At 37.6% G+C, this 27,790-nt stretch overlaps 1 long non-coding RNA gene across 1 annotated transcript in view; it reads left to right on the top strand.

The window, feature by feature from the left end:
* Positions 1-26,453, top strand: part of LOC122201127 — a 40,755-nt gene extending 14,302 nt beyond the window's left edge. The window contains exons 2-3 of the long non-coding RNA XR_006194092.1: positions 7,247-7,405; positions 26,417-26,453. This is a non-coding gene — a long non-coding RNA (uncharacterized LOC122201127). The remainder of the gene's footprint in view (positions 1-7,246; positions 7,406-26,416) is intronic.
* The last annotated feature ends 1,337 nt before the right edge of the window (positions 26,454-27,790 follow it).

Below are 27,790 nucleotides of genomic sequence, written 5' to 3'. Positions count from 1 at the left end.
AGTCTCTTCAGCCAATGGTGCTGGACAGCAACATGCGAAAAAAACGAACCTGGACCACTTTATTTTAAGGTTTATTCATTTTTGAGAGACAGATAGAGTGTGAGTGGGGGAGGGGCAAAAAACGAGGAAGACAGAATCTGAAGTAGGCTCCAAGCTGTCAGCACAGAACCTGACCTGGGGCTCAATTCAAGAAGTGAGATTATGACCTGAGCCTAAATCAGATGCTCAACCGACTGAGCCATCCATGTGCCTACAAACCTGGACCACTTTATTACACCATACGCAAAAATAAACTCAAAATGGATGAAAAATCTAAATGTAAGACAGTAAGCCATCAAAATCCTAGAGGAGAAAGCAGGTAAAAACCTCTTTGACCTCAGCCACAGCAACTTCTTTCTCAACATATTTCTGGAGGCAAGGGAACAAAAGCCAGAATGAACTACTGGGATCTCATCAAAATAAAAAGTTTCTGCACAGTGAAGGAAACAATCAGCAAACCTAAAGGCAACCAACGGAATTGAAGAAGATATTTGCAAATGACGTATCAGATGAAGGGTTAGTATCCAAAATCTATAGATAACTTATCAAAATCAACACCCAAAAAACGAATAATCCAGTGGTGAAATGGGCAAAAGACATGAATAGACACTTCTCTAAAGAAGACATACAGATGGCCAACAGACACATGAAAAAATGCTCAACATCACTCATCATCAGGGAAATACAAATCAAAACCACAATGAGATGCCACCTTACACCTGTCAGAATGGCTAACATTAACAGCCCAGGAAACAACAGATGTTGGCGAGAATGCAGAGAAAGAGGATCTCTTTTGCACTGCTGGTAGGAATGCAAACTGTTGCAGCCACTCTGTAAAACAGTATGGAGGTTCCTCAAAAAATTAAAAATAGAACTAGCCTACAACCCAACAATTGCACTACTAGGTATCTATCCAAGGGATTCAGGTGTGCTGTTTTGAAGGGGCACATGTACCCCAATGTTTATAGCAGTACTATTGACAATAGCCAAAGTATGGAAAGAACCCAAATGTCCATTGATGGGTGAATGGATAAAGAAGATGTGGTACATATACAGTGGAGCATTACTCAGCGATCAAAAAGAATGAAATCTTGCCATTTACAACTACATGGATGGAACTAGAGGGTATTATGCTAAGTGAAATTAGTCAGTCAGAGAAAGACAAATATCATATGGCTTCACTAATGTGAGGAATTTAAGACACAAAACAGATGAACATAAAAGAAGGGAAGCAAAAATAACAAAAACAGGAAGGGGGACAAAACATTAGAGACTCTTAAATACAGAGAGCAAACAGAGAGTTACTGGAGGGGTTGTGGGAGGGGAATTGGTTAAATGGGTAAGGGGCATTAAGGAATCTACTCCTGAAATCATTGTTTCACTATATGCTAACTAACTTGGATATAAATTAAAAAAATAAAATAATAAAATAAAATAATGAGACCCTCTTATTTTCCCAGTCAATATTTTTGGTGAAATCTTTCACTTCTGTGATCGCCTGTGGGTTTCTCTGTCTCTGTGTGTGTGTCTCTCTCTCCACTCTCTGTGATCAGGGCTCCCTGCCCTCCATAGCACCCATGATCCTTTCCTTCTCCAAATCACATCTCTGCTCCTCCTACCTTTCATGATATGGCTTCTCCTCTCCTTCTAGTTGTTCTGTTTGTTTTCTCAGTCTTGAGATCTATTTGTTGGGTGTTCAGAATGATTTGATATTTATATAGCTGTGTTCAAGGCATGAGGCAAGCATAGGGTCCTACTTGTACTCCACTATTTTAACTTTCCCATCTATTTTTGGATGAAATTTTCCGTATATATCTGTCAGGTCCATCTCGTCCAATGTGTCACTCAAAGCCACTGTTTCTTTCTTGATTTTCTGTCTGAATGATCTGTCCATTGATGTAAATGTGGTGTTAAGGTCCCTATTACTGTTATGTTACTGTCAGTTTTTTTCTTTAGGACTGTTAATAGTAACTTTATGTATTTAGATGCCGCCATATTGGGTGTGTAAATATTTGCAATTGTTACATCTTCCTATTGGATTGTTCCTTTATGATTACATAGTGTCCTTCAGTGTCACTTGTTAAAGTCTTTGTTTTAAAGTCTATTTTGTCTGACATAAGTTGTTGGTACCCAGCTTTCTTTTGACATTTACATGGTAAGTGATTTTTTGTCCCTTCTTTTTTAATCTACATGTCTTTTTAGGTATGGAGTGAGTTTGTTGTAGGTAGCATGCAGGTGGGTCTTTTTTATCCATTCAGTCTCCCTATGTCTTTTGATTATTTAGTACATTCACATTTAAAGTAATTATTGAGATGTATGTAGTTATTGTCATTTGTGAGTTATTTTCTGGTTGTGTTTGTAGTTCTTTATTCCTTTCTTCTCTTGCCTTCTTCCTTTGTGGTTTGATGGTTTTCTTTAGTGTTATGCTGGATTCCTTTCTCTTTATTTTTTTGTGTATCTGTTTTGATTTGTGGTTATCATTAGGTTCAAATTACATCTATGAATATAGCAATCTACATAAATTGATGGTCACCTAAGTTTGGACCCATTCTAAAAGCACTAAATTAGCTATTATACCCCCTACATATTATGTTTTGATGTCATACTTTACATGCTATTATTTTGTAAACCTTTGACCAATTTTTATAGATATAATTGATTTTACTGCCTTTGTGCTTTTCCTCCATACTAGCTTTATAAGTGATTTATCTACTACTTAGTATATGTTTGTATTTACTTGTCAAATTTTTTCCTTTTATAATTTTCTTATTCCTCTTCATGGCCTTTTCTTTCTGCTCAAAGAATTCCCTTTAATGGTTCTTATAAGACTGGCTTGGTGGTGATGAACTCTTCAACTTTTGTTTTTCTGGTTAACTCTATCTCTTCCTGTATACTGAATGATAATTGTTCCAGGTAGAGTATTCTTGGTTGCAGGATTTTTCCTTTGAATTCTTTGAGTATATCATGTCATTCCCTTCTGGTCTGTAGTGTTTCTGCTGAAAAAATTCTGCTGATACCCTAATGTGGTTACTTTTGTAAGTGAATGTTTTATTTTTTCTTGCTGCTTTTGTTTATTTAAAAAAAATTTTAAAAATATTTATTTATTTTTGAAAGAGCACATGAGAGAACATAGACAGGCAGAGAGAGTGAGAGAAGGGGAGGAACAGAGAGAGAGGGAGACACAGAGTCCAAAGCAGGCTCCAGGCCCTGAACTGTCAGCACAGAGCCCGACACAGGGTTCGAACCCACAGTGAGTTCTTGATCTCAGCTGAAGTCAGATGCTTAACCAACTGAGCCACCCAGGCACCCTGTATCTTGCTGCTTTTAAAATTCTCTCTTTATCACTACTTTTTGCCACTTTTATTATTATGTTTCTTGGTGTGGACCTCCTTGGGTTGATTTTGTTGGAGGCTCCATGTGCTTCCTGAATCTAGACATCTGTTTCCTACCCCCAGTTAGGGCAGTTTTTAGCTATCATTTCTTTAATTTTTATTTTCTCTTATCTCATTGTTCTCCTTCTAGGATCCCTATAATGCAAATGTTATTTAGGTTGATGATGTTGTTGAATTCCCTTAACCTATTCTCATATTTTTATTATTCTTTTTTTTCTTTTTCCTGTTCCATTTGGTTGCTTTCCATTACCCTGTCTTCCAGGTTGCTGAATCATTTTCTGCCTTCTCTAATTTCCTGTTGATTTTTTATAGTGTATTTTTTATTTCAGTTGTTGATCTTTATCTCTGACTGGTTCCTTTTTATATTTTTAATCTCTATGTTGATGATCTCACTGAGATCATCCACTCTTTTCATAAGTCCAGTGATCATCTTTATGGCCATTGCTTTATTTTTTTTATGAGGCATATTGCTTATCTCCATTTAATTTAGCTCTTTGTTTGTTTTTTCCTTGGTTTTTCATTCGAGACATATTTCTGTATTTTTATTTTGTCTCACTCGGTGTTTGTTTCTATGTATTGGGAAAATCAGTTATATCTCCTGATCTTGAAAGTAGTGGCCTTATGAAGAAGAGATACTATGGTGCCCTGTAGCACAATGCCCCCTGTTCACCAGAACCAGGTGCTTCAGGGGTGTCTCCCATGTGGGTTGTTTGTGTCATACTGTTGTGGCTGAGCTGTGTTTGCTTTAAGTCCAGTCAGCTGCAGTGGCCCATTTTAGCCCAGACAGGGTTGGATTCCTGTGCTGTTAAGAGGTCAGTCTTGGGTTGCCTCAGGCTTATAGTTGGGGAGTGTCAGCAAGCAGACCAGATGCCTGCCCTCAGCTCTTTTTCCAGGGCTGCAGTTGTTCCAAAATGTAGGGTGCTCTCCTTACCCTGTCCCATGAGAGACTTTTGTTTGTTAGCACAATCAGAATTCTGACCAGATGTCTGCTGGGCTGCAGATGCACTAATGGGCAGTGCTTGCTATAAGGGTCACTTGCTAGGATTGTGGACACACAGGTGCATGTGGTTATCTTCCGTTATTCCCAGGGCAGGGTTCACTTTTGAATGGTATATGTCCTTGCCCAGGATGCTTTCAGGATGTGTCAGGCCAGGACCTGCTTTGGGGGAATACCTGCTAAGTGACAGGGGTGGATGGAATGGATCCACAGGAGAAAGTGTGGGTGGAGCAGGCTGTGTTAGCAGGTTAGAATGGAAGTGTTCACAGTGGTTCCTTCAAGTGTTTGACTACCTAGGCTGGAAGGTTGAGAGGAGAAATGATACCTGCCAACTCTATTTTTCTTGCAGAAGTCTTCTAGAGATCTCTCCCCCTCCAGCACACATTCTGAGATTAGTAAATAAATCTTCATGTATACCCCGGCACTTTTCAAACTGTTGCTGCTATGCTTATGTGGTGAGGTTATTTATTATGCTGGCTCTTTAAGGGCAGGGAATCAGTTACCTGTTGCCCTCTGCTTCTCCCAGAGCTAAGCCTGCTAATTTCTAAAGTACCTAGCCTTACATCCCAAGCCCAACCACTTTTTAAAGTCAGATGTTATGAGGACTCATCTTCCTAGTACAGTCCCTTGTGCCTGGCATGACTGGTAGACTTTTCCCTTCTCCGTGATTTGGTATTCCTCCTGTTTGTGGTTAACCTCATTGGTTCCCAACTATGTCTCTGCCATTCCTATCCTTTTCAATGTGGCTTCATTTTTACTATTAACTGTGGAATGCCTGCTCTGCCAGTCTTTGGGTTGTTTTTAGAGGTAATTGCACTGATGTGGCTGTTATCTCAGTATATCTGTGGGATAAAGTGAGCCCAGGATCCTCCTACCCTGCCATCTTCCCAAAAGTCTCTAATTAGATATGGTTTTAAATTTATCCTTAACTTCATATTTTGCTTAGATCGTTAATGTGATGAAGTGCATCATTAGTATCCAGAGCTGTGTTCAAGATTTTGTCCTGACACTTAAAAACTATTCAGTCTTGGTAGTCAGTTAATCTCCACAAAATTCAATGAAATAGGGATTTAAAACAGGGATAAAATTAACACTTACTTGAATGGTTATTGTTTGGGTTAGAAATAATACATGTAAATTGTTTTACACAGTGCCTACATGTTTTTGTAAATTCATTATCAAGCCAGAACAAGTAACTGAAAAAGAAACCCTTATTTTCTACATAAAACAAGAAACAGATCTATCCACAAAATTCATTAATAAATTCTATTTGAGAGTATGATAAACATAGAGTAAAATTTTTTTTTAATTTTTGAGACAGATAAAGCGTGAACAGGGGAGGGGCAGAGAGAGAGGGAGACACAGAATGTGAAACAGGCTCCAGGTTCTGAGCTGTCAGCACAGAGCCCGATGTGGGGCTCAAACCCACGAACTGTGAGATCATAACCTGAGCCAAAGTCAAACGTTCAACCGACTGAGCCACCCAGGCTCCCTGATATAGTAAAAAATGTTAAAGCTTACTTCAAAATATGCTTTCAGAAATCTATTCAACCCATATTCTCTTATATGTTGGTTTACGGTCTCTTGCATTTAGCTTACAAATGTAGTATAATTTGTAAAAATATATAGCAAATCTTATTAACCAATAGCTATGCTGAAATCCTAGCATATTATCATGTATTGGGATATTGTTATTGCATACTAGAAAAAGGCCTTGTATTTCCCACAAGTAACAACTAATTTCTGATAGAATCTGTAGTTTTATATTTATTATGAATTTAAGTTTGATGACCTTAAAACCTTGCTTATTAAAACAGAGCACTTTGTCTAACTTTTTCCTTTTATATTTCCTCTTATACCTCTTTAGGTGGAATATTTTGATGATAAAATTTCTCCTTCCTTTCCCCCAAGGATTCACTATTTTTACTGGTTATGAGAATCATACTTCACTTCTACTCTTTTTCTTTGCTTTGTCACTGTCCCCTATTCTATCACTTCCTTGTGTCCTTTCATGCTTAATTTTCTATACTGTTTTCTTTTATTTCTATACCAAAACAGACATTTTATAGGACTTTTTAAATCAATTTATCTACTTTTGCCCTTTAGCTTTGCATTATTTTCCTTAAAAATTTCCTTAAAATTAAAAAAAGTTACACAAATGTATTGTCATTATTCAAACTGCCCTTCTAGACTGAAATCACCCAAAACCAGATGTTTCCATTTTCAAAATTTGTCTGTACTCTGTTTTTATAGTTAACCTCTGAGCTTTAATTTCTCACTACACTGTGGCTACCTGCACCCTCTCCCTTAACCATTCCAGCTACACTAAGGCCCAATTTGATATTCTTACTCATCTTTCTAATTTCTCCTTAAGATGTTGTGCATCATTCCTTCTTAAGGCACAGCCCAAAGGCCCTGCTCTTCAAGAAATTTTGGCTTCTTCAACTCTGACAGTATGAAATTTGGTCTGCATTTTGCATTCAGTGTAATTTTATATTCCAGCAATTACCTATTTCTGACAACCACCATCTCTTACTGCTTCCTCTCCCTACCTCAATCTATCAAGTTATTTCTTCTGCATGAAATGTCATTTCTGTCTCCATCTAAGACTAATCTCATGTGATTCTGGATCTTGAAGTAGTTTTAAAACATGTCTGCAAATGTTTTGACATTCCTCCTACAAAGATTCCCCTCTCCTTGAATTTGGGCACTCTTTGTGATTCACTTCTAATATGTTAGGTGAGAAGCAGAATAACTTCAAAAGCTAGGTTAGAAAAGGCAATTCAGCTTCTGCCTATTTCCCTTTCTTGAGACACAGGTCTTGGAAGCTCTGAATTGACATATGAGAAGCCTGACTACATGAAGTTTCTGGATAGAGAAAATATATATAGTAGTCACAGAGATGGAGATGCCCAAGAAGCTCCAGCTGTTCCAGCCTCCAATAGTTTGAATCTTTCCAGTGTCAACCACCAAGCATGTAAGTGAACAAAATCTTCAGATGATTCCAACCAGCAGCTTTTGACCTCCCCCAAATGACTGAGTGGAGTGGAAATTAGATATCTACACTGAGTTCTGCCCACATTGCAGATTTGTGAGCAAAGTAATATACCCTGTTAATTCCAACTGCTTCATTACTCTGAACTTCAGTCTCTACGTCTCAGCTCAGAGATCATACTGGTCTGTTTGGCTTAACCTCCAAATGCCATATTGTGAATATATCTTCATAGAGAATGTGTGGGCAAATATGGTGCTGCCATGTGCCTCTTTTTTTTTTTTTCTCACAAATCAAAACCCTGCGTTTTTTAGAGTTGTGTACAGCAGGAATATGAGTTCCCTATCTGTTATTCCACTATGACAGGAAGTGGGGCTTTTATGAAGACAAATTCATAAAGCATTCATTTACTTTAATGAAGATAAAATTCAAAGGCAGAAAACACCTTCTGGGAGAAAAATAGTTATTCCATGGAGTCTTTTTAATTATTATAGGAGACTGTAAGAAATAGTTGTTGGTAATTTTAATCACATAAAATTTTTTTTCATCTTGCTTCACTCTTGAAAAGTCGCAATAGATAGAATGTGGAAATTAATTTTTCCCCTTAAGAAATGTGAAAAACTGTATTTTGAGAGTTTACTAACAAATGAAGTTCACCTTGACATTTTTGTGAGCTACTTAACAATTTATGATCTTTTCATGTAAAATTTCAATATATAGTTTTTTATCTCTGTGGCTGAAGAAGGATGAAAAAATTATAGATAAGTGTCACTTTTCTACAAAATATTTAGAAACATTTGCTTGGAACCCTTTTCATTTTATGTACAACTCAATTAAAGTTATTGCTTAGCTTTCTTTGGAATGGCTCTCTGAATTTAATTGCTACTAAACTAATTTTGCTTTTTGGAACTGGTTTGCTGTCATAATTGTAACCTAGTTATATCCTAAACAACTGAGGTGGCACACAGCCACTCTAAATTCTGTACAGTAATTTTGCTAGTTGGAAATTGTAGCTCAGAAAGGTGAGCCATTAAATAAAAATGTAGTTATAATTAAAATCTGAGTCAAAAGTAATCATTTTATTCAATGTGTACATGAAATTTTCAGATTGAGAAGACCAGACAAAGAGTGTAAAATGTTTTTAGTTTATCATCATGACATACAACTTGAATAAAGTATCTCTTTAGTAATTATTACTAGCATACTGATGCATTTTAAAAAATAGTACTAAATGCCCTAAAAATGAAAGAAAAAGCAAATAAAACAGTCAAGAGATAACCAGTCACATAAAACTAAAAATAATATTTTTTAAAAGAAATATAATAGAAAATGCAAAGAATGGAGTCTGGAAGACCTACATAATGAATCTCCTATTTCTGCTTAAATGTTAGAGAAGGACTACTCCTATGATGTATATGTGGATGAGGCAATTGCTTCTGGGGTGCTAGTTATGAGACACATCTGGCCTATGTGCCTGAAAACCTCTCCAGTGAATGGGGCTGGAATTCTAATCATTAAACACCTGCTTCTAGGAGTAAGGTAAATTCTGAAGGCCCATCTACTACAAACCAAGTATATCTTAAATAAAAAATACTTTTCTAATGAATTGCTTGACTTAAAGGAGTTAAGGAAAATCTCCAAGAATCATTTTCTAAATGGACAAATATTTATTTATTTACTTATTTATTTATTTTTTATATGAAACTTATTGTCAAATTGGTTTCCATACAGCACCCTGTGCTCATCCCAAGAGGTGCCCTCCTCAATACCCCTCACCCACCTTCCCCCTCCCTACCACCCCCCCATCAACCTTCAGTCTGTTCTCAGTTTTTGAGTTTCTTATGTTTTGGCTCCCTCCTTCTCTAACCTTTTTTTTCCCCTTCCCCTCCCCCATGGTCTTCTGTTAACTTTTTCAGGATCCACATAAGAGTGAAAACATATGGTATCTGTCTCTCTCTGTATGACTTATTTTACTTAGCATAACACTCTCCAGCTCCATCCATGTTGCTACAAAAGGCCATATTTCATCCTTTCTCATTGCCACATATTATTCCATTGTGTATATAAACCACAATTTCTTTATCCATTCACCAGTGGATGGACATTTAGGCTCTTTCCATAATTTGGCTATTGTTGAGAGTGCTGCTATCAACATTGGGGTACAAGGGCCCCTATGCATCAGCACTCCTGTATCCCTTGGGTAAATTCCTAGCAGTGCTACTGCTTGGACATAGGGTAGATCTATTTTTAATTTTTTGAGAAACCTCCACACTGTTTTCCAGAGTGGCTGCACCAGTTTGCATTCCCACCAACAGTGCAAGAGGGTTCCCATTTCTGCATATCCTCACCAGCATCTGTAATCTCCTGATTTGTTCATTTTAGTCACTCTGACTGGCGTGAGGTGGTAACTCAGTGTGGTTTTGATTTGTATTTCCCTGATAAGGAGCGACGTTGAGTATCTTTTCATGTACCAGTTGGCCATCTGGATGTCTTCTTTAAAGAAGTGTCTATTCATGTTTTCTTCCCATTTCTTCACTGGATTATTTGTTTTTCAGTTGTGGAATTTGGTGAGTTCTTATAGATTTTGGATACTAGCTCTTTGTCCGATATGTCATGGGCAAATATCTTTTCCCATTCTGTCGGTTGCCTTTTAGTTTTGTTGATTGTTTCCTTGGCAGTGCAGAAGCTTTTTATCTTCATAAGGTCCCAGTAATTCATTTTTGCTTTTAATTCCCTTGCCTTTGGGGATGTGTTGAGTAAGAGATTGCTATGGCTGAGGTCAGAGAGGTGTTTTCCTGCTTTCTCCTCTAGGGTTTTGATGGTTTCCTGTCTCACATTCAGGTCCTTCATCCATTTTCAGTTTATTTTTGTGAATGGTGTAGCAAAGTGGTCTAGTTTCATTCTTGTGCATGTTGCTGTCCAGCTCTCCCAGCACAATTGTTAAAGACTGTCTTTTTTCCATTGGATATTCTTTCCTGCTCTGTCAAAGATTAGTCAGCCGTACTTTTTTGGGTCTGGTTCTGGGGTTTCTATCCTATTGCATTGGTCTATGTGTCTGTTTTTGTGCCAATACCATGCTGTCTTGATGATTACAGCTTTGTAGTAGAGGCTAAGGCCTGGGATTGTGATGCCTCCTGCTTTGGTCTTCTTCTTCAAAATTACTTTGGCTATTCGGGGCCTCTTGTGGTTCCATACAAATTTTAGGATTGCTTGTTCTAGCTTCAAGAAGAATGCTGGTGCAATTTTGATTGGGATTGCATTGAATATGTAGATAGCTTTGGGTAGTATTGACATTTTGACGATATTTATTCTTCCAATCCATGAGCATGGGATGATTTTCCATTTCTTCATATCTTCTTCAATTTCCTTCAAAGCTTTCTATAGTTTTCAGCATACAGATCTTTTACAACATTGGTTAGGTTTGTTCCTAGGTATTTTATGCTTCTTGGTGCAATTGTGAATGGGATCAGTTTCTTTATTTGTCTTTCTGTTGCTTCATTGTTAGTGTATAAGAATGCAACTGATTTCCGTACATTGATTTTGTATCCTGCAACTTTGCTGAATTCATGTATCAGTTCTAGCTATAGGTCGAGTCTATAGGGTTTTCCATGTATAATATCATGTCATCTGCAAAAAGTGAAAGCTTGACTTCATCTTTGCCAATTTTGATGCCTTTGATTTCCTTTTGTTGTCTGATTGCTGATGCTAGCACTTCCAACACTATGTTAAACAACAGTGGTGAGAGTGGATTTCCATGTCGTGTTCCTGATCTCAAGGAGAAAGCACTCAGTTTTTCCCCATTGAGGATGATATTAGCTGCGGGCTTTTCATAAATGGCTTTTATGATGTTTAAGTATGTTCCTTCGATCCCAACTTTCTCGAGGGTTTTTATTAAGAAAGAATGCTGAATTTTGTCATATGCTTTTTCTGCATAGATTGACAGGATCTTACGATTCTTTTCTTGTCTTTGATTAATTTGATGTATCACACTGATTGATTTGCGAATATTGAACCAGCCCTGCAGCCCTGGAATGAATCCCACTTGATCATGGTGAATAATTCTTTTTATATGCTGTTGAATTCGATTTGCTAGTATCTTATTGAGAATTTTTGCATCCATATTCATCAGGCATATTGGCCTGTAGTTCTCTCTCTTTTACTGGGTCTCTGTCTGGTTTGGGAATCAAAGTAATGCTGGCTTCATAGAATGAGTCTGGAAGTTTTCCTTCCCTTTCTATTTTTTGGAATAGCTTGAGAAGGATAGGTATTATCTCTGCTTTAAATATCTGGTAGAATTCCCCAGGGACGCTATGTGGTCCTGGCCTCTTATTTGTTGGGAGATGTTTGATAACTGATTCCATTTCTTTGCTGGTTATGTTGTCTGTTCAAGTTTTCTATTTCTTCCTGTTTGAGCTTTGGAAGTGTGTGGGTGCTTAGGAATTTGTCCATTTCTTCCAGGTTGTCCAGTTTGTTGGCATATAATCTTTCATAGTGTTCCCTGATAATTGCTTATATTTCTGAGGGATTGGTTGTAAAAATTCCATTTTCACTCATGATTTTATGTATTTGGGTCATCTCCCTTTTCTTTTTGAGAAGCCTGGCTAGAGGTTTATCAATTTTGTTTATTTTTTCAAGAAACCAACTCTTGGTTTCATTGATCTGCTCTATAGTTTTTTTAGATTATATATTGTTTACTTCTGCTCTGGTCTTTATTATTTCTCTTCTTTGCTGGGTTTGGGGTGTCTGTGCTGTTCTGCTTCTATTTCCTTTAGGTGTGCTGTTAGATTTTGTATTTGGGATTTTTCTTGTTTCTGGAGATAGGCCTGGATTTCAATGTATTTTCCTCTCAGGACTCCCTTTGTTGCATCCCAAAGCATTTGGATTGGTGTATTTTCATCTTCATTTGTTTCCATATATTTTTAAATTTCTTCTCTAATTGTCTGGTTGACCCATTCATACTTTAGTAGGGTGTTCTTTTGTTTTTTTAAAATGTTTATTTATTTTTGAAGGAGAGAGAGACCGAGTGTGAGTGGGGGAGGGGCAGAGAGAGAGGGAGACACAAAAGCCGAAGCGGGCTCCAGGTTCCGAGCTGTCAGTACAGAGCCTGATGAGGGGATTGAACCCACGAGCTGTGAGATCACTACATGAGCCAAAATCAGAAACCCAACCGATTGTGCCACTCAGGCGTCCCTAGTAGGGTGTTCTTTAACCTCCATGCTTTTGGAGGTTTTCCAGACTTTTTCTGTGGTTGATTTCAAGTTTCATAGCATTATGGTCTGAAAGTGTGCATGATATGATTTCAATTCTTGTATACTTATGAAGGGCTGTTTTGTGACTCAGTATGTGATCTATCTTGGAGAATGTTCCATGTGCACTCAAGAAGAAAGTATATTGTGTTGCTTTGGAATGCAGAGTTCTAAATATATCTGTCAAGTCCATCTGATCCAATGTATCATTCAGGGCACTTGTTTCTTTATTGATCCTGTGTCTAGATGATCTATCCAATGTTGTAAGTGGAGTATTAAAGTCCCCTGCAATTACCCCATTCTTATCAATAAGGTTGCTTATGTTTGTTATTAATTGTTTTATATATTTGGGGCCTTCCATATTTGGTGCATAGACATTTATAATTGTTACCTCTTCCTGATGGATAGACCCTGTAATGATTATATAATGCCCTTCTTCATCTCTGTTGCAACCTTTAATTTAAAGTCTAGTTTGTCTGATATAAGTATGGCTACTCCAGCTTTCTTTTGAGTTCCAGAAGCATGATAGATAGTTCTTCATCCCCTCACTTTCAATCTGAAGGTGTCCTCAGGTCTAAAATGAGTCTCTTATAAGAGACAGCAAATAGATGGGTCTTGTTTTTTTATCCATTCTGATACCCTATGTCTTTTGGTTGGATCATTTAGTGCATTTACCTTCAGTGTTATTATAGAAAGATATCGGTTTAGAGTGATTGTGATGTCTGTAGGTTTCATGCTTGTAGTGATATCTCTGGTACTTTGTGGTCCTTGAAACATTTCAGTCACAGAATCTCCCTTAGGAGCTCTTGTAGGGCTGGTTTAGTGGTGATGAATTCCTTCAGTTTTTGTTTGTTTGGGAAGTCCTTTATCTCTCCTTCTATTCTGAATGACAGACTTGCTGGATAAAGGATTCTCAGCTGCATATTTTTTCTGTTCATCACATCGAAGATTTCCTGCTATTCCTTTCTGGCCTGCCACGTTTCAGTAGATAGATCTGCCAATAGTCTTATGCATCTCCCTTTATAAGTTAGAGCCTGTTTATCCCTAGCTGCTTTCAGATTTTTCTCTTTACTGTTGTATTTTTCCAGTTTCACTATGATATGTCATGCAGAAGATCAATTTCAGTTACGTCTGAAGGGAGTTCTCTGTGCCTTTTGGATTTCAATGCCTTTTCCTTCCCCAGATCAGGGAAGTTCTCAGCTATGATTTGTTCAAGTACACCTTCAGCCCCATTCTCTCTTCTTCTTCTGTAATTCCTATGATACGGATATTGTTCCATTTGATTGCATCACTTAATTCTCTAATTCTCCCCTCATACTCCTGGATTTTTTATGCCTCTTTTTCTCAGCTTCCTCTTTTTCCGTAATTTTATATTCTAATGCACCTATTCTCTCCTCTGCCTCTTTAATCCGAGCTGTGGTCGCCTCCATTTTATTTTGCATCTCAATTATAGCATTTTTTAGCTCCTCATGACTATTTCCTAGTCTCTTGATCTCTGTGGCAATACATTCTCTGCTGTCCTCTATACCTTTTTCAAGCCCAGCAATTAATTTTATGACTATTATTCTAAATTCTTGTTCCATTGTATTGCTTAAATCATTTTTGATCAATTCGTTAGCTGTTGCTACTTCTTGGAGTTTATTTTGAGGAGAGTTCTTCCATTTTATCATTTTGTGTTGTCCTTGGGGTGGCATGGAACTGCAGAGCACTTTCCCTAGACAGACAAATATTTTAATAAATTTTTGAGTTTACGCTGAAGTAGCAGCAGTGAGCAGTAACTGGAGAACAAATTGGAAAAGGAGGTTGGTTTGAAAGAAAATGCTTGTATTAGTGAAGCAATAAGGAGTTAAATTATCTGTCCATTGCAAGATGGAAAATCTTATATTCACTCTTTAGAATCTTTATCATTAACTCTATTGATTCCAGGTTGACATCAAACCTTGGCTTTTGGTAGAAACTGATGTAAATCCTCTCTGAAAGATAGCAACTTCTGTTAAGACTGCAGGAATTTTTTAGATTACACTCAAGCTTTCATGACTGAAATTTAGCAAAACCACAGAGAGATTTCCCCAGGGATGTCAGATATTGAAATTGTCAATATAACTATAAACGAAATATTTAAATATATTTTTAAAAGAGTAAAAAACACAAAAGCACAGAGAAATTTCAAAAATTACCAGCAATATTTGAATAAGAAATCAAATATAATTGGAGGTATATCATACACCTGAAACTAATATTACACTAATATTACACTGTATGTTAACTAATGAGTTTAAATGAAAGCTTTTAAAAAATAGAACAAAACAGAGAAAGGAATATAATTGTTAATTTTTTAAAATCAGTGTGTAGTTTAAAGAGCATGTCAGACACCATTGAAGAAATAATTAGTGAACTGAAATAAATTATTCAGAACGTAGAACAGAGAAAGATAAAAAGATGGAAATATAAAAGAAAGTTTTAGAAATATGGAGGACAGAATAAGGTGTAATATAAGTTAAAGGAACTGCCAAAAAATGAGAAGAGATAAAATGGAAAGAGGCAATACAGCTGACTCTTGAACAACATGGGTGTTAAGAGTTACAACCCCTATGCGTATAACTTTTGATTTCCCCAAAAACTTATCTACTATATAGCCTAGTGTTGACAGAAGCCTTACTGATAACATAGTCAGTTAACACATATTTTTTATATGTATCACATACTGTATTCTTACAATAAAGTAAGCTAGAGAAAATAAAAACATTATTAAACTTATAAGAGAAAAATACATTTATAGCACTGTATTTATTTAAAAAATCCAAATATAAGTGGACCTGTGCAGCTCAAACTCATGTTGTCTAAGTGGGCACTGTATATGCAGAGACAATGGCTGAAAATAATTTCATTAAATATGGGCATCCACACTTAAGAGGAGCAAAGTAAATACCAAACAAGATAAATTAGAAAAAAATCTACATCTGCACATTTTGAGTGTGATGAAACAGCATAAAACTGAAGAGAAGTTCTTCAAAGCATCCACAAAAACAAGGTGCACCATCTACAAAGAAAGGGCAACAAAGGAAGCCATAAGATAAAGGAAAGATAAAGCCATAAAGATAATGCTAAAGGGAAGAAGGAAAGAAATGACCCTAGACAGAAGGTAGGAAATTGAAAAAGAAATGGCACTTAAGTTGTAGACATGTAGATAAACATTGCCTGTATGAAATAATAAAAATAGTACTGTTTTATTCATAGGTTAAAAAAAGAACAGAACAAAAGAAGAGTTGGGAAGAGTGTTATTAAAGTGTTCTAGAGCAGTGCTTCAAGGTTTATTTATCTGAGGATAGTTAAAAATAAGTATATACTCATTTAGTGGAGGTTGTAGTCACTCTGAAGTAGATTATACTTTCACCAAAAATTTTGTGGAGTCATTGAGATCATGATGCCACACACCACCAAGAGGGTATGGGAAGGCCTATTATTTATATAATGAGGCTTTCTGGAAAGAGCAGGACAGCTGCCAAGCATTCCAAAAATGACTTGAGAGAGCCAGAAAACGAATCTAGTTTAGAGTTTTTAGGTTGGTTATGGGTAGCATAGATGAGGTTTCTTATGCATGATTTTGAACTTCTTGCAGGTGGCACAGGAAGAAGTACCTGGGCTTTCTTATTCTGTTGTTCAGATGTATGGCAGAAGGGGAAAAGAGTGGAGCGAGGCTTAAAAGCTATCGGCAGCAAAATGTAAAAAAAAAAATAGAGTCAGAATCTTTATTACAATTCACCCCAGTCATCGTATGACTAATGACTGAAATGTGCCATGTTTCATTTAATTGATTTTTAACTGAAGTGAGCCATTATAATGCTACGTGTGCCTGGTAAGGGAGTTTCCATTGAAAGCCTTATTCAAGAGAGTAGCATTGTCTGTCTTGTGTAAAATGAGTGTATTGGTCACTGTCAGTGAACTCTGGAAATCTGAACAGAATAAGGAGTGTCTTGTTGATGCCTTGTATTGTGTTTCTAGTATGTGCAGAGACATATGTAATGTTAATTTATATTTTAGATATCTAAGGCAACAGATTCCCAGGATTCTTTACCTAAAAGGGTAAAACCTTGTATAAGGAATTGTTGATTCTGCAATTTCTTGGTCCAGACAGCCAAACCATTGACAATGGCAGAATCTGTAAAAATGTGCAACTGGAGCTAATTGTTGTTCAAGTCATTTGGTGCCAAGATAACTGCCTGAAGTTTGACCAATTGTGCTGACATCCCAGCTGATATATGAAAAGCAGTAACTCTCCATTGAACTCTAAATATGTTATGTCTAAAGATGGACTCCCTTTGCTGTTCACTCAGTTAAGACCAAAGGGCTCCCTAGGTAGCCAAAGGATCTGTGAGACAAGTCATCTCCTCTAGCACCATGACAAGAGACTGAGTATAGGGGAGGTCACCTCACAAGTGGGATATGCCAGGAGACCCAAGTTTGACTCCATACTCTAGCAAGGCAGGTTCAGTGGCCTTGTTAAGTTTATAGGGTGCTGCTTTTGTAACCCAAGAAACTACCTATAGGTCATGGGGGTCATGGACCCAGGGCCTGTGAAAGTCTGTATTTTCAGGAAAGCCCAGAATGTAGCCAGCAGTTGCCACTCTAATGATACATAAGGGAGCTGGAGAGGACAGTTTCTTGCATCATAAGTACATGGGAAACTTAAGGTCATTATGGGTGGCCAGAGTCTCTAGGAGACATGAATAGAAGTTTCTAAAGCCTTTACAATGAGGGAGTCTCTGGAAAGCACTATTGGGAATGCCCGTTATATTGCAATTTGAACAAATTATGGAGCCTTTTGTTGGAGGGGTCTCATTATAGGTAGGCCAATTTGCAACTTAAATAAATACTGGCATATAAAGAATGTGTTGCCTTCAAAACCCCAAAAGACCTCAAACATGTTGGCTTGTTTACTATCATGGTTGCTAAGAAGGTAAATAGCTGTTTCTTGACAGTGCCGGGGATGGAGCTTCTCACAGATTACCAAATAATTTTCCGGAATTTAAGTGAAGTGGTGGGACAATGGTTCTTCACCTTTTTGTAGCTACTTTCTATGCATTTGTGTCTTTAATGAATGTGTCAAATAAATCTCTTAGAGGAGGATGGCATCACTGTCATTTCATATCTGTGTTCCAGGAGAAAGTTACATGCCAGTAAGATCTTACTTGCAAAGACTGTGTTCAAGGCAAGGTTATTGAAAAATTCAGTAAAAGTGTTGCATTAGTCTGCTAGCACTACCATAACAAAAGACTGATTGGCTTAAACAACAGAAATGTACATTCTCACAGTTCTGAAGGCTAGAATTCCAAGGTCAAGTTGTCAATATGTTTGGTTTCTTCTTTATTTTTAAGTTTATTTATTTTTGAGACAGAGAGGGAGAGGCAGAAGACATGCACCTGCATGCGATGAGGGGAGGGGCAGAGAGAGAAGGAGACAGAGAATTCCAAGCAGGCTCCAAGCTGTCAGCACAGAGCCCAATATGGGGCTTGAACTCACAAACTGCAAAATCATGACCTGAACCTAGATCAAGAGTCAGATGTTCAACCAACTGAGCCACCCAGGTGTCTCAGGTTTGGATTCTTCTGAGGGCTTTCTCCTTGCCTTGCAGATGGCTGCCTCTTTGCTGTGTCCTCATGTTGTCACCCCTTTGTGTATTGTCCATGTCCTAACCTCTTCTTGTAAGGACACTGCTCATATTGGATTAGGACCCATCCACATGGCCTTTTTTAAACCTTAATTACCTATTTATTTATTTAGAGAGAGTGAGCATGAGCAAGGTAAGGGCAGAGAGAGAGAGAATCCCAGGAAGGCTCAATGCTGCCAGCACAGAGCCCCCACGTGCTGCTCAATCCCATGAACCATGAGACCTTGACCTGAGCCAAAACCAAGAGTTGGATGCTCAACTGACTGAGCCACCCAGGCAACCCTTTAATTACGTCTTTAAAGGTCTTATCTCCAAATATAGTCAAATGCTAAGGGGTATAAGACTTCAATATATGAATTTTAGAGGGACACAGTTTAGACCATAAGAGACTTTGAAGGTAAAGGCAAACTGTAGTGAGAGGCTGTTGAAATAGTCACTGAATAGAACATACAAGCCAAATCTATAATAGCAAAATATATGCCAATGGCTGATGAGATGGAATCAGTAACTTCAGTTATATTTGTTATGAGGGCGTTAATGCATGGGACTACAGCATTAAATTTGTGCTAAAACATTGTGACACACCATTCATTTTTTCCAAGTTTTAGAAAGGCCAAATATAGCTGTTAAAAGGAGAAGCAGTGGAGATAATTACTTCTTCTCCAAATAAGTCTTATATAATGGGTTTTAATTCTTGAAGGCTCTGTGTTTTTAAAAAAAAATTATTTATTTATTTTGAGAGAGAGAGAGAGAAAGCATGAGTGAAGGAAGGGCAGAGAGGAGAGAGAGAGAATCCAAAGCAGGCTCCACACTGTCAGTGTAGAGCCCGATGTGGGGCTTGAATTCACGAACTGTGAGATCATGACCTGAGCCAAAGTCGGAGGTTCAACTGACTGAGCCACCCAGGAGTGCCTTGAAGGTTCTGTTTTAAATTATTAGGCACTATTAATTATTTTAACTAGGGAATAATTGTCCCCGGGGTCCCATTTTTTCAACCTCATTTGTAACGGTGAAAGATTTAATTTAATTTTAATTTATTATTCGTTATTAATTATTTAATTTATTACTCATTGAGCATTCATGCCTACTATAGGATATTTTAAGGCAATGGGTGCTTATGTCCATGGGAAATTTAGACAAGGCAATAGTTTTAATGATTAAAATAGGCATATTTCTTTGTTCTCTATTTTATTCTCCTAAGATTACAGGGGATACCTTGTTTAAATCTAGTGGAACCCTGATATAAGTGTAATTTGGGCCACAGTATTAATTAAGGCCATAAATGTTTGCTAATTGTGCATGTCAGCAGATATTAAAATTAATTTAGAACCCATGTTATCAAAGTGCAGAAACCTATCAGTGCTCTATTATCTTCTTATTTTATATATATATATTCTTATAGTAAATATTTGGTATCTAATTGTGTCAAATTGTGTATCTGTTTCAGTTTTTTGTTGCTGTTGTTGTCCACCTCCTCCCCCAGTATACAGGTTTCTTTACTTATTTTTCTTTTTCTTTCTTCCTCTCAACTCCCCTCCCTTCCTTCCCTCGCTTTCTTTCTTCCTTTCTTTTTTCTTTTCTTTGGCTAATGGCTTAGTTTGGGGGTCAGGGGTTCTCTTTATTTTGCTCATATAGTCTTTGTCTTTTTTTTTTTTTTTTTACAATTCAATGGTTTTATTTTACTGTTTTACAATTATCACTACAATCAACTTTAGAACATTTTCATCACCCCCAAAAGAAACCGATATCCATTTAGCAGTCACTCATTTCCCCTCAGACTTCCCCAGTCCTAGGCAACCACTAATTTACTTTCTCTATGGATTTTCCTATTCTGCCAAAAATCATTTTCTTTTACAGATAATCTTAGGTATTTAAGAGTGAAATGATATGGAATTTGCTTCAAAACAATCCAGTGGAGGCTGGGAGCAAGTGGGGATGAATTTAAAAAAACAGAATGAGGTGGGTAAATGAAGTTGAGTAAATGCATGGAGGGAAGAATGGGTTTTCATCACACTATTCACCTTACTCTTATATGTTTGAAGTTTTCCATAATAAAAACAAACAAGGTCGTTTATAAGGAAAAGTCCCAAGATGGGCACAGGCAATATTAGTTGATTCGGTAACTCTGGTTCTTTAGATCTTTCTGCTCTGCCATTCTCAGCATGTTGACTTTGCCCCTTGGGCTGGTCTCTTCAAGGTGCTGGCATGGCAGTACTGTTCTACACATAATGTGCAGACAACACTGTTCAGAGACAATAAAAGGAGACACACTAGGGTCTATGTCAATTACTGAGAGGGAGCTTCCCCAGAAGCGCCCTGCAGACCTGTCATTTCTCCTTGGCCAGAAGGCTTTTGTCTAATTCAGTAACACAGCAAGAGGCACGAGCCCATTCCATCAAGACTATCCTTTTGGAAGTCAGATTCCAGACTTCCTGGAAGAATCTACAAATTGCAGGGTCATGTTAACAAGTATGAAATACACAAGTAAGAAGATGATGGCTGTTGGATAAAGCAACCAATGAGGTTAGCCCTACAAGAGTCCAAGCGAGGACAGCTGGTCACAGGAGTACCCCCAGACATGAGGGAACAATTCAGACACGAGGGAACAATTCAGGAGCTTTTGACATTCAAGCAGGGCCAGAGTGGCTGTCGCCAGCAGGCCTGCCTGGGAAGGTTCCTGTGGTAGGTCAGCAGGTGGAGTATCTCAGACTCTGAGCCCTACCACGCAGTGAGACTGCATACACAACAACCGGCAGACCCACCTTATGTAATAGAGCAGACCCACAACCTCTCCAGCTACAGGCCCCCACATTCAAGACTTGGTCACTAACTGCCGGCTTACGTATATTTTTGTCCCTGGCCCACTTAGGGCCAACCGGAGAAAGCCAAAATACTCCCTAAGCCATCCCAGACAGGATGACCCGCTTAGTTAGCCCGTCCCCAACATCCACACTCGCCAAAGTGCATCCAAGGCTCATCCAAGGCCTCTCCTGCTCGTCGCTAAAAAGCTTTCCCTGCCTGCGTTCATGTCTCCACCAAAGGCACAGGATGGTGGCAGACTCCCTCGCTTTAGCGGGGCTAGCCCCTTTCAAGGCGTCTTCGTTCACTTCCACAAGCAGGTCGAGGAGCTGGAAAGGCCAGGACTAGCGCAGTTCAGACACGAACCCCACCCCCAACGTTGATTGCAGACGTCTGCCATTCTGGGCTCACAGCCTGGGTTGCCGGCTGAGGAGAGTTAGAGTCCCATCCGCTAACAGGGGCCAAGCAGAGAGGCACGCCAAAGAGCACAGCCCAAGAGAAACCACTTTAAAAACCACAACACTGTAAAAGGCGGCTGTAAAAGGGAGACAGCCGACTCTGAGTCCCAGGCAGCTGCATGCACAAGCACCTCCGCCCTCAGCTCTGTCGCTTCTATTTTGCTCATATATTCTTATGCCATCAGTGTTAGGGACATCTCTCATGGCATATGGTTGAATTAGCCCTTGGCTATGCATACTCCCATACTCCCTTCAGTAACCCTCAGTTTGTTCTCCATATTTATGAGTCTCTTCTGTTTTGTCTCCCACCCTGGTTTTATATTATTTTTGTTTCCCTTCCCTTATGTTCATCTGTTTTGTCTCTTAAAGTCTTCATATGAGTGAAGTCATATGATTTTTGTCTTTCTCTGACTGACTAATTTCACTTAGCATAATACCTTCCAGTTCCATCCGCGTAGTTGCAAATGGCAAGATTTCATTCTTTCTGATTCCTGAGTAATACTCCATTGTATATATATACCATTTCTTTATCCACTCATCCACTGATGGACATTTGGGCTCTTTCCATACTTTGGCTATTGTTGATGGTGCTGCTATAAACATGGGGGTGCATGTGTCCCTTGGAAACAGCACACCGGTATCCCATGGGTAAATGCCTAGTAGTGAAATTGCTGAGTCATAGGGTAGTTCTATTTTTAGTTTTTTGAGGAACCTCCATACTGTTTTGCAGAGTGGCTGCCCCAAATTGCATTCCCATATTTTTGGAGCAATTTTAAATGGGATTATTGATTTATCTTTCTGCTGCTTCATTATTAGTGTATAAAAATGCAGATTTCTGGACATTGATTTTGTATCCTGCAACTTTTCTGAATTCATTTATGAATTCTAGTAGTTTTTTCATGGAGCCTTTAGGGTTTTCTGTACACAGTATCATGACATCTGCAAATAGTGAAACTTTTACTTCCTCCTTGCCAATTTGGATGCCTTTTAATTCTTTTTGTTGTCTGATTGCTGTTGCCAGGGCTTCCAGTACTGTTTTGAATAGAAATGTTGAGAGTGGACATCCTTGTCTTGTTCCTGAACTTAGGGATAAAGCTCTCAGTTTTTACCCATTTAGTATGATGTTCATTTTGGGTTTTTCATATATGGCCTTTATTATGTTGAGGTATGTCTCCTCTAAACCTATTATATTGAGGTTTTTATTTAAAGGAAGTAGTAGTTTGTCAAATGCTTTTTCTGCATCTTTGGGATGATAATTTGGTTTTTATCCTTTCTCTTATTGATGTGATGTATCATGTTGATTGATTTGTCAATATTGAACCACCCCTGCATCCTGGGAATAAATTCCACTTGGTCGTGGTGAATGATTTTTTTACTATATTGCTGGATTCTGCTTACCAGTATTTTTTGAGGAATTTTTATATGTTCATCAGAGAATTTGGCCTATGGTTTTCTCTCTCTCTCGCCCTCTCTCTCTCTCTCTCTCTCTCCTTTTTGTAGTGTCTTAATCTGGTTTTGGTACTTGCCTCACAGAATCTGATACTTGTCTCACAGAATGAATTTGGAAATTTTTCTTCTTGCACTTTTTGGAATAGTTTGAGTAGAATAGGTATTAACTCTTTAAATATTTGGTAGAATTTGTGTGTGAAGCCATCTGCTCCTGGACTTTTGTTTGTTGAGAGTGTTTTGATTAATTTAATCTCCTTGCTGGTAAATGGTCTATTCGAATTTTTATTTCTTTCTGCTTTAGATTTGGTACATGATATATCTAGGAATTTATCCATTTATCCTGGATCATCTACTTTTTTTGGCATACAGTTTTTCATAATATTCTTTTACAATTCTTTGTAGTTCTGTGGTGTTATTTGTTACTCCTCTCTCATTTGTGATTTCATTTTTTTGAATCCTCTTTTTTTATGAGTCTGGCTAAAGATTAACTAATTCTGTTCAGGTTTTAAAGACCTGGTTTCACGGATCTTTTCTATTGTGTTTTTATTTTCTATATCATTTATTTCTGCTCTAATCTTTTTATTTCCTTCCTTCTACTGGTTTGGGGTTTGTTTTGTTTGTTGTTCTTTTCCTATCCCCTTTATGTGTAAAGTCACGTTGTTTATTTGAAAATTTTTTGCTTTCTGGGTTAGGCCTGTATTGCTATTTATAACCGCTTTTGCTGCATCCCAAAGATTTTGTACCATTGCGTTTTCATTTTTATTTGTTTCCATGTACTTTTTGATTTCTTCTTTAATTTCTTTGTTGACCCATTAATTGTTTAGTAGCGTGTTATTTAACCTCCGTGTATTTGTGCTCTTTCCAGATTTTTTCTTGTGGTTGATTTCTCATTTCATAGTGTTGTGGTCGGAAAAGATGCATGGTATGACTTATATCAATTTGAATCTGTTGAGGATTGTTTTGTGGCCTAACATGGGATCTATTATGGAGAATGTTCTACGTGCACTTGAAAAGAATGTAGATTCTTCTGTTTTAGGATGGAATGTTCTGAGTATATCTGTGAAATCATCTGGTCTAGTGTTTCATTCAAAGTCACTGCTTCTTTGTTGAATTTGTTTGAATGATCTGTTTCAATGATCATCAATGTAAGTGTGGTTTAAAATCCCCTATTATTACTATAGTACTATCAATTATTTCTTTTATGCTTGTTATTAACTGTTTTCTGTATTTGGGTAATTTTATATTGGGTGCATAAATTTTCCAATTGTTACATCTTCTTGTTTGATTGTACCCTTTTTTTTCCTTTCAAGTTTTAATTTAAATTCCAGCTAGTTTACATACAGTGCAATATTAGTTTCAGATATAGAATTTAGTGTTTCATCACTTACATGAAACACTTGATGCTTATCATGAGTGCCTTCCTTACTACCTTATACCCATCACCTGTTTCACCCAACATCTGTGCACCTCCCCTTCAGTAACCATCAATTTGTTCTCTATAGTTAAGAGGCTGTTTCCTGGTTTGCTTCATTTCCCTCCCACCCATGTTCATTTGTTTTATTTCTTAAATTCCACATAAGAGTGAAATCATATAGTATTTGCCTTTCTCTGACTTATTTCACATAGCATAATACTCTCTAGTTCCATCTATGTCCTTGCAAATGTCAAGAGTCCATTATTTTTTATGGTTGAGTAATATTGTATTGTATATTTATACTACATGTTCTTTATCCATTCATCAGTTAATGGACATTTGACTCTTTCCATAAGTTGGGTATTATTGATAATGCTGCCATAAACATCAGAGTGCATGCATCCCTTTGAATTATTGTTTTTTATATCCTTTGGGTAAATACCTAGTAGTGCAATTGCTGATCATAGAGTAGTTCTATTTTTAAATTTTTGAGGAAATTCCATACTGTTTTCCAGAGTGGCTGTGCCAGTTTGCATTCCCAACAACAATGTAGTTGTCCCCTTTATTATTATATGGTGTCCTTCTTTGTCTCTTTTTACAGACTTTGTTTTAAAGTCCATTTAGTTTGAAGTTAGAATTACTACTCTGGCTCTTTGGGCATCCATTTGCAAAATAAATATTTCTCCATCCCCTCACATTCAATCTGCATGTGTCTTTGTGTCTGAAATGAGTCTCTTGTAGGCAGCATATAGATAGCTCTTTTTTTTTTAATCTATTCTGTCACCCCATGTCTTTTTATTGGAGCATTTACTCCATTTACAGTAAAGATATTATTATTATTATTATTATTATTATTAGAAAGAGTGTGAAGAGGGGGTAGGGCAGAGGGAGAAAGAAAGAGAGAGAGAATCAAAAGCAGGCTCCATGTTTAGCACAGAGCCCAGTGTTCAATCCTATGATCCAGGGATCATGACTTGAGCCAAAATCAAGAGTCTGATGTTCAACCAACTAAGCACCCAGGTGCCCATCAAAATAATTATTGATAGATATGTATTTATCGCCATATTGTCATATTTTTATGGTTATTCCTATAGTTTTTCTCTGATCTTTTCTTCTTTTGCTGTTTACTGGTTTTCTTTGGTAAGTTATCTTACCAAAGTTGGGTTTCTTACTCTTCAATTTTTGCATATCTGTTATAGTTTACAACCTTTTAATTTGTGCTTTCTATTTTTCTTACTTTACTTATGGTCTTTATTTTCCATTCACAGAGTTTCCCTTAACATTTCTTGAAGAGTTTAGTGTTCCTGAATTCTTTTAGCTTTTGTTTTTCTGGGAAATTTTATCTTTTCTTCTATTATGAATGACAGCCTTGCTGTGTAAAGTATTCTTGGCTGCAGATTTTTCCCTTTCAACATTTCGAATACATCATGCCACTCCCTTGTGGACTGCATAGTTTATGCTGAAAAATCAGCTCATAGCCTTAGGGAATTTCCTTTGTATGTAAGTGTCTTCTCTTGCAATCTTTAAAATTATTTCTTTATCTCTACTTTTTGCCATTTTAATTACTATGTGTCTTGGTGTGGACCTTCTTGTATTGAATTTGTTGGGGGATCTTTGTGCCTCCTGCATCTGGATCTCTGTTTCTCTCCCCAGATTTTGGAAATTTTCAGCTATTATTTATTTAAATATATTTTCTGTCCCTTTTCTCTCACTTCTCCTTCTGGGATCCCTATAATGGGTATGTTTGCATACTTAATGGAGTCACTGAGTTCTCTAAGTCTATTATCATTATACAGTATTAGTCTCTCACCTTTTCAACTTTATTTGCTTCCATTACTGTATCCTCCAAGTCACTGACACATTCCTCTGCTTCCTGTAGACTAATGTTTATTCTATCGCATCTTTAATTTCATTTATTGAGTTATTCATCTCTGACATGTTGTTTTTTATCTCTTTGTACAGGGTCTCACTGATGTCCTCTACTCTTGTCTGAAGTACAGTGAGTATCTTGATGATAACTACTTTAAATTATATATCAGACATATTAATTATTTCTCTTTCACTTAGATTTCCTGCTGTAATTTTTTCTTGTTCTTACATTTGGGATATATATCTCTGTATCCTTAGTTTGTCTACTTCTCTGTGTCTGTTTTTGTGTGTTGAGAAAGTTAGCTATGTCTTCTGCTCTTGAAAGTAGTTGCTTTATGAAAAGGAGATCCTGTAGTTCCTGTAATGCAGTATCCCTTGTTCACCAGAACCTGATACTTCAGAGGAGTCTCCTGTGTACATTGCTTGCATCCTGCTACCATGTCTGAGTCACTTTTCCTTTCTGTCCAGACATCTGCACTGAGTTTGCCTGTTGTGTGCTGTGTTTGATCTCTGTAATATTAGTGAGATCCAGACAGGCCTGCTGGGGGAGGGAGACATGGCAGCAGAAGGGCTCTGGGCAGGTCTGTGGTGTTAGATAAATTTGCATTAAGCCTAGGCCAGATCTCCCACAGCCAGGTGACTGTTAGGGCCATAGCACACTGGGGTGGTAGTGGTGGCCAGGGACTTTTGGTGTATGTGTGTGGCAGCCCACACACATGGTGTTAGTAAAATTTGTACTAAAAGTCGCTAATTGTAGGTGATCACCCCCAAGCATGGTGGCAGCCAGGGGCATGGTACACAGAGTCAGTAGCTGGGCAGGACATACAGCATTAATAAAAATTGCACTGAGCTCAGGGCCAAGGCCAGCAGGCTCTATCTTCAGAGAGTTAAGTTTAATAATTGCCTACATTTGGAGGAGAATTAGCTTTTCCTAATAGGAATGTCCAGAACAGCATGAGGGCACAGAGAACCTGTTGGAGTTGTAGGAGGAATGATATTTGGGGAAGTGGGGTTAGGTTAAAAGATTCCCAAAGGGAAAGACTGAGAGGTGCTTCCTGCAAAGAGGAAGTATTTTCCAACCAGGTTTGCTTCATAACACCACTCCCATGAGATGTTCAAATAACTTTGGGAAAGGCTACACCACATTTAACATTGATTCTTCACCTATTTCCTTTTACGGTGTACAATAGCATTATGAAAAACGAGCATTAACATTTGTGAGAAAACCTACCAATCAGCAAACAAGAAATGAAAACCTATTTAGCTTTATTGAGCTAACTATTGCCCAGTTTGACCATGAGCTCTTTTCCCTGCTGAGTGACAACAGCTCACATCTTATAGAACTGATTATTTTTATTTCACTTTGAGAAAGCCTGGCTTATGTAATTTTATCTAAGGCTTGTGGAGGTGCAAAGCCATGTGCCTTCCAGAGAACTGAGGGGAGATGATACAGCTTGGCCTCACCTG

The sequence above is a fragment of the Panthera leo genome, chromosome D1 (genome assembly GCF_018350215.1).
Source record: "Panthera leo isolate Ple1 chromosome D1, P.leo_Ple1_pat1.1, whole genome shotgun sequence".
Classification (NCBI taxonomy): domain Eukaryota; kingdom Metazoa; phylum Chordata; class Mammalia; order Carnivora; family Felidae; genus Panthera; species Panthera leo.
Note: the sequence above shows the minus strand (reverse complement) of the source record. Positions and strands in the feature narration are given on the sequence as shown.